The sequence below is a fragment of the Pteropus medius genome, unplaced genomic scaffold (assembly GCF_902729225.1).
Source record: "Pteropus medius unplaced genomic scaffold, Ma_sr-lr_union100, whole genome shotgun sequence".
Taxonomy (NCBI): Eukaryota; Metazoa; Chordata; class Mammalia; order Chiroptera; family Pteropodidae; genus Pteropus; species Pteropus medius.
The window spans coordinates 28243223-28258827 of NW_024354875.1; the positions used below are offsets into that span (position 1 = coordinate 28243223).

Genomic DNA, 15605 nt, shown 5'->3' on the forward strand with positions numbered 1-15605 from the left:
TTAAGATGATCATGCACAGTGAACTATAATTTGGAGAGGAAGAGGTGCTGCTCAGTGTGATGATCCTCTACGTAGACTTAGGGAATTTGTTATTGTATGAATAATGTGGGAGATCTCCTGCAACCAAAGTGGAAAAGACCAGATAATGCAGATAATAATTTTTTCCAGGGTTTCACAGGATCTAAGAAGTATGGAGCATGTATGGGCAGGTTCAGAATGAGGCAGTTCCCATTATTCTTGGCTCCATACACTTCTTACATTCAAATAAATTTTGCATAGCACAATGATTTAAATGTAAAATAAAAATAAAAAAACAATAAACTTATAAGAGAAGGCAAAAATAAATGAATTGATAGTACTTTAAAATGGAAGTCCTAGTTTAATGAAGCAAAGTGCTGGCTAGTATGTGAGGAAATAAGCACTCTAATAAACTTTTTTTGGTAGTGTAAATTGATACAACTTTTCTAGAAGGAAATCCGGCCCTAGTTTTCTAAATTAAAAAAATATATACATCTTAACCTAGCAATTTGAGCAGTAGGAACATACCCAATGGGTAAACCTCAAACCAATTAATGTATGCAAGATTGTTCAGAGTTGTATTTTGATAGCTAAGAATAGAAATAGTCAACATGTATTCCAGGTGCAGCTGCTGAAACAATAGAGAGCACACCCTTATGAGGGACTACTACTAATCTTTTGTACTTCTGTAACCATATGGATTTTTTTAAGTACGTGTGTGTAGAATTATTTAAAAAACAGAAACAGGTATTAACTAGAAAATTATATGTTTAATATCTTCATAATTAAAAAAAACACTTAATAGTTGATTCCTAACTATTTGCACAGATCACAGGTTCTGACAAGGTCTGTAAGATCTGGATTGTATGACCGATTATCATGCCACATAGAGAATATGGAATATGGGAGAAGTACCAATTTAGAGATTAAGGGAAGGAAAGGTAATGTTTTGTATTTATTGGGTTTGAGGTGCATCTGAAATATCTAAAAGTAAAAATTCAGATTAATTGGAAGTATCAATCTGGAGCTTAATAAATATAATTAAATTGTACACATGTGTGTTTTTTATATATATATATGTGTGTGTGTGTATATATATATAACATATATATAAATATATGTGTATACATGAGTGTATGTACATATATATATTATATATGGTTATATAGTTATATGGATATATAAATAGCTGAAATCAATGGAGTACAAAATATCATGTGTATTTGCAAAATGTGAAATTCTTTATAGAATGATTTCAAGGACAGCCCACTGAAAAGCATCTATCATTCAATATTTGTCATAAAAAATGTTTAGAAAGCAAATAACTCTATATATCATTGTTAATAAATGTTTTAAGCCACATAGATCAAATACTAATAAAGAGTATCACAGTTAAAATACTGAAAGCACTTAAAGAAAAATGACATAAGTTAGGAGATAGTGATAAGAATGATTACTGGCTTCTTCTCATCACAATAAAATAGATAACAGAAAACAATGTAACAATATCTTTTTTAAAAAAGTGTGAAGCTAGAATTCCATATACTGCAAAAATACCCTTCAAGATTGAGGATAAAATAAAGACACTTTCAGATGTTTCAGATGTAAATTAAGATCTTCAAGAAGGAATAAAATGAAAGGTAGATGATAAATGCGTGGGGAAATATAAAAAATTGGGGAGTAATTAAAATCCCAAACTAGAAGCCATCCAGGTACCCATCAAGAAAATAGATGAAAAAATAAAAACTGTGGTGTATTTATACAAAAGAACACAATTCAGCAATAAAAATGAACGAACTACTGAGACACACACAAAATGCCTGAGTCCAAAAACATGCTGACTGAAAGAGCCCTACACTGAAGCTTACAAACTACATAAACCACTTTATATGAAGCGCTAGAACTCACACAGATAATCTCTAGGAGTGGAGTAGGAACTGACTGGAAGAGAAGGTGAAACTTTCTGGGGTGGTGGTAATGTTCAACATCCTGTTAGAGATTTGGAGCACAGAGTGTACACTTTTGTAAAAAAATGACAAATGATACTCTTAAGGTCTATACATTTTACTTTGTTTTATCTTAAAAAAAAAAAAACCATACACAGATATTGAAAGTGTTTATGGATGAGGTCTACTAGTGTTTGCAACTTCTTTTGAAAGACACCAAAAAATAAGGAGAACTGATGGATAGTTTGGGAATGCATAGATAGATATATGATAAAGTAAATATAAAATGACAATTGATGACTCTAGGTGTTGAGTATTTGGGTGTTCCTTCCCTGCTTTTCTATATATTTGAAATATTTATATTTAAGTATTTGGTTATGGAGCTAGATCATCTAAGTGTTCGATTATGAAATGATCATCTAGATTAAATTCTGGACCTTAGAACTTTTTAGCTGCATCCTTGAGCAAGGCACTTACCTTCTTCATGCCTGTTTCCCCAAATATAAAATGAGAATAATATGAGTACTTAACTTATAGGGTAATATGAGCATGGAATGAGTTAATAAGCATAAAGCACCTCGTAGAGTGCTGCCAGGTATTACACACTCAATAAATACTAGCTGTTACTATTTTTAATCCTTTAAAGCACTGTATTTTTATATTTAACCATCTTTTTAATTGAAATTTCTGCTATATTTTCTGGAATTTATAAAGAGAATATGCAGAATATAATTTAATTTCTTACCGATAAATCAAAGTAATAGTAATATTCAATTGTAATCAACTATAATACTGTGGCATCCTTAAATAATTTTAAAGAGTTCTGCTTTTTATGTTTTCTTCTGCTTTATTTATCTTTTATCATCAGACATTTAGGGTTTTTTCCTTGCTGCTTTCAAATTTCTTGCTTCTACCTGCTTCCTCTTCTAACAATTCCTATCTAACTTACTAATGAGTTGGGAGTGGCAGCCCAAAATTTCCAATGGAAAAAAATCAACCATACTATAAAAATTTTGGCTCTTCATAGATCTTCTCCCTCCTCCCTAACCCCAAGTCCCATTATTTCCTTGTACTGAGATATGGCTCGAAGGGTTGAAACTAATGACTCCTGGATAAATATAGCAAAACATATATCTCTTTAGAGTCCAAGATTCCAGTAATGTGTAGGAGAAGATAATGATATTTCTTTTTATTATAAATATAATCCAAAATATGTCATAATTATTACTTGATGAATTGAAATCCCAAGCATAGAACTTAAGTAGATGGGAAGACTAAATGACAGGCAGCTACCAGGACAGATCTAACATCTGATTGAAAGAGATGTTACTCCTGTGAATATATAAGCCGAAATCTCCAAAACCGGCTCAGATTTCACTTCATTTATTACATAACTAATTTATATGCTTAGATGCTTCTTGTACTTGCATCTCTTCTTGTACTTCTATCACTTTATTTATTCCAACTTTTTCTTCCTCCTGAGATTGTTTTGCTCTTTTCTGACTAAAATGACCTTTGATTTATATCTCTTGTTTTCACATTCTCAGCAATTATATTCTGCCCAGAGTTCAGCCAGTTTTGGCTAAGGCTCTTCAGTATGTGCGTCTGACCTAGGATTGACCTACTCTGGGTCCAAGTTCTGTGCTTTTTGTTGGCTTCAGATTTCCTAATTGGTCAACTCTTTCTTTAGCTCCCTTGTCCCAACCCCTCTCAGACCCACTGAAACATATTATTGAAATATACTCTCTTGGAAATGTTTCAAACAAACAACTCTCTCTCTCTCTCTCTCTCTATATATATATATATCTATAGATATATATATATATATATAGATATAGATATATCTCTCTCTCTATATATATATATATAGATATATCTCTCTATATATATAGATATATCTATAGATATATATATAGAGAGAGAGAGAGAGAGAGAGACTTGTTTAGATATATATATATATATATGTATATCTTACCTTATATATCTTGTTTAGATATATATATATATATCTTACCTTATATATCTTCTATTTTACCTTTAATTCTATATTTTAACATTTTAATTTCAGATATATTTTAAAAAGTGAGCTCCAATTTTCCTTAAAAGATTGTCCTTGCAATTTGATATGTAAGACAATGTGTTTAACCATGGCGTTTGCTTTTGACATTCATTTATTTGGCAATCATTTGTGAAACATATACTTATTAAGTGCCAAGCACTATGCCAGGCAGCAGTGCTGAAAATATTCATAAAATATATCACTGAATTTAATGACAATGAGAGACAGACTTGTAAAAAAGTAATCTTGGTCGTCTCTGAAAATTACTAAGTTTTAAGAGCAATAGATACTGAAATTAAAATCATTTCCAATACTGGTGGACCTGGATTCTATAGAGTATTTGTCAAATTTTCTAATAATCTGATAATAATTAATGTATTGTTGAGGGAGGGAGCAGTCTAGGACACTAAGCTTCAGAATGACAGTTAGTATACACAATAAAATTAGAAGTCCATAATCAGTGCCAATAACAAAGTCTCCCTATCTGCATCTGGCTGCAAATTTGTTAAGAACAATGAACAGAAGGAAAACTTAGTGGCAGTTGAAACACCAGGAAGGAATGCAGACCGCTGGAGAGAGGATTCCAATGAGAGTCTCCTGACTCACTAACAAATGCCACTATGACAGCGATAAAGACAACACAAAGCGAAGTAGCCAAGAACCCGAAAGTAAAGCTGATTCTGCCTTAAATATTCCTACTTGGATCTTCTAAGACAACAAATATTTTTGTTCCCTACCAGTGAATCTGGGAAAGTGATCTCACTCAATATTCTAAACCAAACAAGGTCTTCGATTTCTCCAGATGTTCTTCAAACTTCTCCTGTTTGTAAAATTGGCCTCTAGGATTTCTGAATTACCCCCTTGTTACTCCAACAAAATGAGAAAGTTGTAGAGGAGCCAGAATCTTTCTAGAATTATATTTCTGGTGAACCCAGTTTGTCAGATCCTTTATCAAAAATTCCTGGCCAGTGGCCACGATAGGGCTCAATAAGTGAAAGAAAAATACCCTTTGCCACTTTACAGCGGAATGCATAGTGGGCTTTGTCATGCAACCAGATTCTATAACTTGCCTTCAACCCTCTTTCATGTAACTGGCTCCCGTGACTGCAATACCTGATCTAATTTCTGTTTAATTTCTGTTTAATAAAATCCAGGACTGGAATTCTCCTTGGAGCTCTTGGCGACCATTCACAAAACAGTTGATCTCCCTGAGCATCCTCTTAATCTAAAGTGAGACTGTTAGATTTCCTTGAAGCTTCATTCATTATTGCCCAGATTCTGAGCAGTGTAACTAAGCTCATAGATCCACAAACCTTGTCCTAAATCCGTGACCAGTTCAGAGAGTTCTGAACCAATTGTCATATAAGGCCAAACATAAACCTCTAGCACTTAGTCTAGCTCTGGGTTAGCTTGAGATGGTTATAAAACCTTCAGCAATGTATCAGACTCTGGATGGCTGACAAGATGCTACGGTGTGAAATCTGCAGTTCATGTCATAAATCCTGGGGCCTCTGAGAGGACTGAGAAGGTGAAAGGATGGTGGCCAGTGATCAACACCCTGATACTGAGTTATAAAGAAAGAAAATTCTCTCAGGGCATTTGATTTGAATTATACCAGCTCTTGACCATATTAGACATCTCCTGGTGCTAATATTGAAACCCTAGGAGCAAGTGCCCCAACCCAGATAGATAGTTTTAGAATACAGGCTGGAGCCTTAAGATGAATCTAATTCAGCCTGCCAGACAGAAAGATTCCTTTGGATGATAGCTAAGCTTCACTCAACCACCTTTATAAAGCAAGTAGAGACATCGTTACACTTTCTTTGGTTATTTTTTCTTGTCCGATATCCTAAGTATGAGAGATAAAGCATATACCATAATTGCTGAGAAAAATATCTGCTCTAGAACATTACTTATCCAGAAGATCTTCATTCTTTTCACCTTTTTGGGTACCTTCTCTCCCTCAGCTCTAAAATTTCTTCATTCTCTTGGAGCTTGTTTAGCAAAGTCCTTACCAGATGTTGCCATTCTGCTACAGAGGTCTTGGTGAAAAATGGCTTTAAAGTTTGAAATCAAAGAAACATAATTAGGTCATTGACCTTAACCTGTTGCCTCCTAGTTTGCTCCAAGTTAATAAATTTCTTTTTCCTTCTACTCTTTCCTCTTGTTTACAACATACCCAATCTCCTATTCATGTAGCATGATTAGAAGTCACGGGTTCTAGGGACAGTTGGGTTAATGCTTGTTGTTGAGAACTAATTATGAATGGCATTCTCTTTCTTTTTCAAAAGTATCCCAAGTTGGATGATGAATGACACGGCTACCAATCAGTGAGCCAATGCTTGGCCTCTGTGTAGCTTAGTTCTCAGAGAGGAGGCTGTATGAACAGTATTCTGTATCAAAAACTGCAGCTGTATCTGCTTGGAGATAATGAAGGACCGCAAAGAAAGGAGATGACAGAGGTCAATATTTTTCCTCTCTCCTCTCCTACTCCCTATTGCTTCCTCTGTCCCTCAGTTTGATTCCCAGAGAACAGTCTACCAGTAATGCAGTCAGGCTGTGGAGACAGATTGTGCACATTCAGGAAGTGACTATCCAGGGCAGTCACAGCCTCCTCACCTTCATTTTTCCCACCTTAAGGAATGAAACCACAGCATCCAAATAATCAGCCTCTATATTTTCTGGGAAGCTAGATTTGATCCTAGGGTTGAGAAACAGATGCTAGATTGGTTTGATCAAAGAGAACTATAAAACATTCTACTCTATATCAGATTGCATATATTTATTAATTCTCCTTATATACCAAAAGAATTAGGTACCTTAAAATGGTGTATGCCATAGAGCAAAATAATTAGAAAATTAGGAAAAATGAAGTAAAAAACAATAAGGCAGTGGATTCACAGAGTAAGGATAATATCTCAAATGCCAATTTCATTCTGACAAGGAACAGAAAATAAAGGGTAAAATGACTTCTCACTTAGCTTCCAAACTATTTTGAAGAAATTATTCTTTTTATCAGCCACGGACAATGCATTGTCTATTGTAACAATCACATTCAGATAATTCTCATTTAAAACAAAAGTAATGATAGTAATAACAAGGCTGATAAACAAATTAACTTGGGACTAGAAGGTACTACATTGCATGAGTGAAAGAGGCAGAGTTAATGTGATTATTAAGTGGAATCTATATTGTTGAAAACCATATCTGCTTTAGCAAAGAGACCAATTTATATTGACATTTTTGTTCACTGACTGTACTTCATAGATATATTATGGCTTATATTTCATCCTTCTCACATTCTGTGATGACTCACAGCTAAATTCTTTGATGCAGAGCCTTTTCCCTTAGAACTCTTTATCATCTTTTATTCTCTAGGGTTTAGAACCCAAATGATATTAGATGCATTGCTTTTTTTCTTATAGAGGATATGAAAATATTATCATTATCTTTTAGGAAGCAGAGGACTGTGAGGAAAGATGACTAAAACTCATGAGATTCTGAAAGCTATGGATAAGATGAAAACAATCAATAATTTTAACAGTAAATCTCCAGAGACATAACTGAGACTCTTCTTAGTAGATGCAACTTTTGACAGGCTGAGATATGGAAGCAGCTGGCACCCTCAGACGTTCAGGTGAGAGTATAAGTGCATTTTGTTTGAAGGACCTTGGCAATAGTTTCTAAAACAAAGTTACATGTACTCTTTGACCCCCAAACCAAACTACCCTATGAACACTCTTGCTGAAGTCTGAGAAGTCATGTTTGCAAAGATGTTAATCACAACATACTTCTAATTTCAAAGACTGAAAACAATCAAAGTGTCTACCGTAAGGAGATAACACCATAAATTCCAGGAGGTTATTATCATGAAACACTGTTTAGTAATCATAAAGAATGAGATCTGCCTGTGTTCATATGGAAAGATTCCCAAAATAAATTATTTTGTGAAAAAAAAGTAATGTTAAGAATTGTGATGTTGAATTGCTCACCTTTGAATAAAATGTTTTGTAAGGATTATATACATAGTGTTAGATATGCTAGCACCGCATAATGTTTCCGCCCTGGAAGGAACTAAACTGCTATATCCATGGAGAGGAACTGAAAAGGTGTCAGGGGATTCTTTTGCTTTCTAGTTATTATTTCTAAATGATTTAAATATAATTTACCATGTATGTATTGCTAAAATCCAGAAAAGGAAAGCTTACACACTGAAGGCTTGCGAATAAAGGACAGATTGACCAGAATGGCATCCGTCCACCTGGAATTTTTCAGCTGTCTATTCCCCTTGATTTCAACCTATTTGGTTTCCTGTTTTTAAATTATTTTTCCACTTGAGCTAATTACTTCCTGTTTAACTTTGATTCTCTGACTCTTACTCTTTAATTCTTCCTGGCATACAGTTTATCTCCCCTGCCTTAATTTACTTTTTCCCCTTTGTTCTTGAATCATGTTCTGCCTGAAGCTGTTTTTGCTCCCAAGTCAGTCTATTTTGGCTTCAATATATCCACTTAATTCTGGACTCAACTTCCTTACTCACAGTTTTAGTCAACACATTCCTAGAATATGTCATTTTGCAGAAGAAAATTATAAATAAGTAATTTTCTTAAAAACATAAGTATGCATTGTCATTTTGTCTTAGTTATATTTCTAAAGAATTTTAATTCAAATATTCTTCTGGATTCAAAACTAGGAAAACAGCCTTGTAAATAAGCGAGTACCAGCAAAAGTCAAAGAGACAGGTCCCATCTCTCTCTAAATAAAAAGTCTTCTTTTGAGAACTGAACTCTCTTTGAAAATTGGTAAACTTGGATTCTACTGATGATTTAAAATAATCAGGAGCTGAGGTCTTTGCAAATGTCTTTATTCCAGGAAGGAGGAGTGCAGATCATACACATTCAGAGTGGTATAACCCATTGGACAAAAGTGTCATATGACAAAATCTTAGCACTTAGTCTCAAATTCTCTTACAAGAATAAGCCCAAGGAAAGCTCAGTAGTTGTTTAAATGCCTTGAGGGGATGAAGGACTGTAAGTCTCTGTGGGAGACAGAGTCTCACCAGGGTGAGCCATTATGACCAGCAAGGCAATGGGGCAGGAAGAGGGTTCCAGGAACATGAAGAAAAGCTGCCTCGGTTTTAAGATGCCCACTTGAGCTTCCCTATGGCAAACTATGGTTCAATAGCAGGGTCCCTTGTTTCTATGAATATGACGATAATTTCCAAGCTGTGCCTATCCAGCCCAACAAAACAAGCATATTGGGGAAAGCCTAGACTCTTTCCAGAACTGACTGTTCTGTGACCCTAGTCAGCCAGACCCTCGACAAGAGAAATCTTGCCAGAGGCCATTTAAGAGCTCAATAGGGAAGAATGTATTGTTGCCCCTGCTAGAGTAATACAAAGGAGAGCTTGTTAGGCATGTAACTTCTATACTCAATCCTGAGACCTTTTGTCCTATGGTTTTAGGCGCCACTGGATCTGTGGAACACACACACACAAATCCAGAATAGGCATATTCACTGGAACCCTGAAGGCCTCCTAAAGCTGGCTATTTACCTTTGCTCCTGTTCGCTCTCAAAGAGCTGGTCTGCTTTCCCAGGATCTACTTCCATCCCCCAAACTACTCTAGCTTTTTGAATGTGGAACTAAACATATGGATATTTAACCACTTCTCAAATTTGAGAGGAAACTTGAAACATATTAGAGCAAGACTAGATATGGACCAGAGCCAAAGTAGTAGTCTGTAATCAGGTGCTTAGACCATGCAGCCTCTGAGAGAACTCAGACAGCAAAGGGCTGGTGGATTGAGAGCCTCACTCTGGCATTTAAAGCAGAAGGGAAGATTAGTCCATTCAACACCATATATTTAACCAGGGCCTATGGCCCCCAAATCAGCATCATTTGATGTTCCAGCTGAAAACCAAGTGTCCTGTCCTAATTTTAGATTTTGAAAAGCAGAAATTCCCTGGGCAGAGCCCTAGCTTCAGCATTTTCATCATGCTCTTGTTTGATCCTGGTACAGTCAGTTTGGCACCTGGCTGCCACCACAGAGGCTGGTTATCCTCAGCCAGCAACAGGCCAAGTCAATTCAGACAGAAATACTGTGGATACAACAGGAATATCTGTTTCCAGACAAATTGGGGTTTCCCCATCAATGTGGAGTATAACCAGAATAAGCCTGGTTTATAGATAGCAACAATTGAACAAATACATGGAAATCATGATCTCAGCTGGGCCAAGAGATATGGATCAGCTGAAAAACAATCCTAGAAGCGACCGGATGAAAATTTTCTCTTCAGCCCTAAAGGTTCCCTCTTTCAGCATTGTAGAGGCAAGAACTTGCTTACCTGGCCTTGGGTAGCCCACATGAATAGAAGAGAAGGGAACCAACTCAGGGAAAAATGAGATCTGTCTATACAAGTTAGTGTCATAGGATGGTAGATGACTGTTCATTGCTGATAGCTAGTCAAGGTGGGCAAGGTTTACAGATGTCCTCTCACAATTAACCAATCTTGATATTGACTAGTGGAAATAAAGGGGCCAGACTCCCAGAAATCAAGAACATCCTTTTTATGCTAACACCCTCACCATAAGCTTTCAAGAGACAGTCTACAGTGGTAGGGATAGGATTATGGGTCAGTCTTAGAGTCCCAGTTGTGATACAGATCCTGTCATAATGAGATCTAGGGCTGGGGTATAGTAGGATACTCTTTCACTAAGTAAGAGATTGAGCAAAATACTGTTGTTTTTATTTCCAGTGTGCTTTAGAACTGCATTTATCCTCTCCGGTCAAAATTTATGGTAGTATATGTCAAATACCCTAGCAGAGCTTCTCCCGCAAGAGGCTGTGAGACACAATGCCCAGTTCCTACGTGATTGGCTTTACTGCCCACTCTCTCACAGAGACTGATAATGCAGCAGCAGATCCTGGGGCCTGCCTATGTCGCATGGAATCTGTTGTTCTGCTTTTCCTGATCCTACATCCAATTTTAGGTTTTTCTTCCATTGTTTTTAAACACATCGATGGGAAAGAAAGGGCTCACAGTACCTCTCCCCTGAGTGCAGGGGTTTAATGAATCCTAGAAATCAAGAGTAGAGCATTTATGCCTAAACTTTGATTCCTCTATATTAATAATGAACCAAATAAATTCAGCAATATCCAATATACTTGATGGTTTCATCCCAAGGAAGACCACATACCTGAAATAAAATTTAAAATTAAAAAGAGAAAGAGGGTAAAACATATTTTGACAGTATTCAAACATGTTCAAATATGAATTGTTAGCCAAAGCACACAATTTTGTGAAGATGGAGGCTCACAGGTTAGAATAACACTTTAAACTGTACAGGTGGCAAGAGATCATGACGTGCATTTGAATTTCACTTCTTCTAGTGCATTCTAGTGAGACATGTCAAAGCTCATTTTATTTATATATTTAACTAGACAAAAAGAGAACTGGAATAGTGAAATGGATAAAAAACATAACAATTCCTTATGCAAGCAACAGATACATATGATATTACCTCCACACGAACCTTCATGTAATTTCTGTCATTTAGTCATCACCAGAATATATTTTTGATATGTCATTTACAAATAAGAACAAAAATCCTTAGTCAAAGGTTAAAAAATTTGCTTCATTTTCACTAAAATAGAAATCAAGTTATACTCTAAATCCCAATCTTCTTCATTAGATTTTCAGTTCATCATTGATTAGCTAGGTAATTGCTAGCTAATTATTCCTTACGGGCCTTATCTGCTTTACATAACTTTAATTAGGGCTCGTCATAACAGGTATGGTGCTCAGGACCATATTATTAAAGGGCCTAGCTTCCTTTTGTTTTTGCCATAAAAGACTCTCCTGAATGATAGGAAGAAAAAATATCCACAAAAAGCACCACTCAAATTCCTTCCCATTTCAAGAGATTTTTCTGACCAATATCCAAATTTGCCTCTATCATTTACATTAATAAAGGGAGCCCATCAATGTGTCATTTCACCTGTTATTCATTCATCATTTGTCCTGCTTCAACCTAAGTATTGGAGGCAGCATAAAACCAGAGTCGCAATGCATACATCATCACCTCTTAAAAAGAAAACCTCTAGCAGGTGTGCATTTTACAGAGCTAAACAGTAAAACACAAACAAACAACAAAAAACCAACCTGTTGATCCAAAATGCCCAGTTGTTTAAACTAGACACACCATTTCCCACCACATCTGTGCCTCTAATTTTATACTGTCAATTCTTACATGAAAAGCACCAATCTTGAAATCACTGTTACTTAGAATAAGAAACAAGATTCCTTAGAAGTATACGTCATTCTGCATAAATATTTATACCTTCTATTCTTTGTGTCATATAACCTAAAAACCATGGCTATATAGGGTTTCTAGAAATTTTACACTAACAGAAAGTCTGGATTTCAGAAGCTTACCTGATCGGATGAGAAAACTGCACGCATAAAACGCAGAGCAAACACCCCCAGGCCACTGCAGCTCTTGAAAGTAGCTCTCTTAATTCATACACAGAATCTTAATCTGCTGGGGACCTAGGTGTGTGTATGGGGTGGGGCTAGTGGGGGGTGGATGTATGGGGTGGCAGCAGATCGTGGCTATCACCATCCTGGGACTGGGCACACAGCAAGAAATAAACAAACAAACACTTACTTGCTACCACGTAATGAGTCTCCACCAGCCCCTTAGGGAACCCGGAGAAGCTGGGCTCCTGCCGGAGCCCTTTTCTCTTCCCGGGCTTCTCTTTCTTTCGTATCTCTCTGGTTTCCTGGGCTCTGCTTGCTTAGAAGTGTTGCGAGGTTCGCATTCGCCCTCACCAGTTGATGCTACCTAGGCCACGATGGCTCGGTAGTAAGCGGCTCCACTGAACTGCCAGGTAGAAACCGAGTCACTGCGGCTGCTGCCCAGCCACTGACCCAGAGACCCCTCCTGCCAGATGCGCAGTGATGCTGCGCCTGCCGCCTGGAAGCTGTGTCTTTCCCACTATTCCCTCCCCTCTCTTAGCCACATCACCCTCTCCCCCGCCCTCATCTCCAGGCCTTTGCGCGACTTCAACCAGACCAGGCGTGGGCGGGTGATGACAGCAACCAGCAGCAGCGGATGCAGCAGCAAGAACCGCCGCAGCTGCGACGTCTTTTCCACCAGCTGCTTGGGAGGGGAAGGGGCGAGAAGAGCGGGACCGGTGAGGAGGTGGAGCAGGGAGAGGACCAGGGCTTGAAGAAATGAAGAGGAGAGGAAGAGTAGAAATGCAATTTAGGTGGCAGGAGTGGGGGTGGGGCGGAATGGGTCGGGGAGAGAGATCTGCGAACGAGGGAGAGGAGGGGGAGAGAGAGGAAGACAACAAATTCAGGCTCTTTTACCTCGTTGCTTTTTCTCTCTCCTTGCTTAGCTGCCCCAGTGGAGCTTGTCAGAAGCAATTGTCAGCCCTGCAACATTCAAATCTGGACATAGCTGTGGGGAAGTGTGTGTGTGTGTGTGTGTGTGTGTGTGTGTGTGTGTGTGTGTGTGTGTGTGTGTGTGTGTGTGTGTGTGTGTGTGTAAGTGTGTATGTGTGTGTGCGTGTGTGTAGGTGTGTGTAGGTACGCAGCTGTTTAGGAAGAAATGAGCTAGAGCTACTATAAACCTCACTGTAGATTTCTTTCCCACTCTAGTGGTTCGAAACACAGGGGACAGAAGAAAAATTATGAATTTTGGGAATTTTTGGAAAACTGATGGGCAACGGAGTAATTTGGCGGTGAAGGAAAGAGCTTTTCAACCATCTTTCCAAAAAAAATGTTTGGAAAATTTTGTCACACCACAGAAATTCATTTTATAATCCTATCGTGTTTGGAAAAGGTACAGTTTCCTTACAAAAAGATTCCTGTAGCACACCAAGAAAAGATAATAAAAATCAGGAAAAGGGAAAAGAAATCATGTATATTTATAAGAGATTCAAATTTTATATTCTAATGTATAGAACAGAAGAGGAAAGTGGAACTAAGCTAACACTGGTTCTGTACAGACCATGTCAGGGACAGCGTGTTTCATCCATGATCACAGAAAGAGTTTATTACATATATTTTGTCTGTTTAAATTTGTTATGAAAAATTTCAAGCATATACAAAAATACAAAGAAAGTATAATAAACTCTTATGTACTCAGCCTCAACTATTGTCAACATGTAGACAATCTTGTTTTATCTGTACCCTCCTTTCCACCTTGAATTAGCTTAAATGTAGTCCAGACATCATATCATTTTGTTAAAAAATTAATTAGCATATTTCTGAATTATAAGGACTATTAAAAAATATAACCCGACCATTACCATACATAAAAATTAACAATACTTATTTTGTAGCGTCAATTAGCCACTTGATTTATTTTTAATAGACAATGTGTGAATTACCATCTTCTCTTCCCTACACTTTGTGGTGACAATCCTAGTGAATTTTCTAGTGCATAGAACTCTTCCTTGGAACAATCTGACTTATGCATCACTTCTTAGTAAAATTCTATGCATCTTTCAGTGCATTCAAATATAATATAAACTAAAATTTAATAATATCAAATATTTTAAAGCTTAAATAAGATATTTGACATAAAGAAAAGCATAGTCATCCCCCTTATCCATGGTTTTTTCTTTTTGTGGTTTCAGTTACCTAAAGTCAACTACAGTCAGAAAATATTAAATGAAAAATTCCAGAAGTAAACAATTCATAAGTCTTAAATTGCACACTATTCTTAGTAGCATAACAAAATCTTGCAAGTCCCACTCCATCTCACGCTCGATGTGAGTCATGCCTTTGTCCAACATATCCACGCTGTGTGCTCCTTGACCCTTAGTCACTTAGTAGCTATCTTGGTTATTAGATCAACTGTCATGGCATGGCATTGCAGTGCTTGTGTTCAAGTAACCCTTATTTTACTGAAGGGCTCCAAAGCACAAAATTTGGACATGCCAAAGAGAAGCTGTAAAGTGCTTCCTTTAAGTGGAAAGATGAAAATTCTCAACTTAATAAGAAAAAAAAAATCCTCTGCTGAGGTTGCTAAGCTCTATGATACGAACAAATTTTCTATCTGTGAAATTGTGAAGAAGGAAAAAAGAAATTTGTGTTAGTTATGGCCACAGTGTGTGATTAAGTGCTTGAGTAAGATGAAAAAGGCATTAAATTCGTGGGTGGATGACATGAACAAGAAACTTGTTCTGATTGAGGGCGATGTGTTATATCAAAAAGCATCGAGCCTAAATGAAGACTTCATCAAGGGTTCTCCTGAAATGAGTGACATCAAGCCATTTACTATAAGGGATGGTTACACAGATTCAGGAATAGTTTTAGTATTTTATCATCTCACATTATCACAAAAAGAAGGGTGAGTACAGGTACAAAACAATGTTTTGAGTGTGGAGACCACATTCACATAACTTTATTACAGTATATCGTTATAATTGTTCAATTTTATTACGTGTTATTGTTAACCTCTTAATTCATAGATTAAAATTTATTATAGGTATGTACATATAGGAAAAAAAACATAGTATATATAGGGTTCAATACTATCCTAGGTTTCAGACATGTGCTGGAGTTCT

General features: G+C 36.7%; 1 protein-coding gene across 2 annotated transcripts in view; it reads right to left on the reverse strand.

Annotated features, from left to right (window-relative positions):
- SCN7A (sodium voltage-gated channel alpha subunit 7) overlaps positions 1-13043 on the reverse strand; it is a 70811-nt gene extending 57768 nt beyond the window's left edge. Inside the window, exon 1 of one of the 2 annotated variants that reach the window (XM_039855263.1) lies at positions 12692-13043. The gene's annotated coding sequence lies outside the window, so the exon portion shown is untranslated. Of the gene's footprint in view, positions 1-12459; positions 12580-12691 lie in introns of those variants that run through there. The other variant, XM_039855264.1, reaches the window with a different exon arrangement.
- Positions 13044-15605: the final 2562 nt, after the last annotated feature.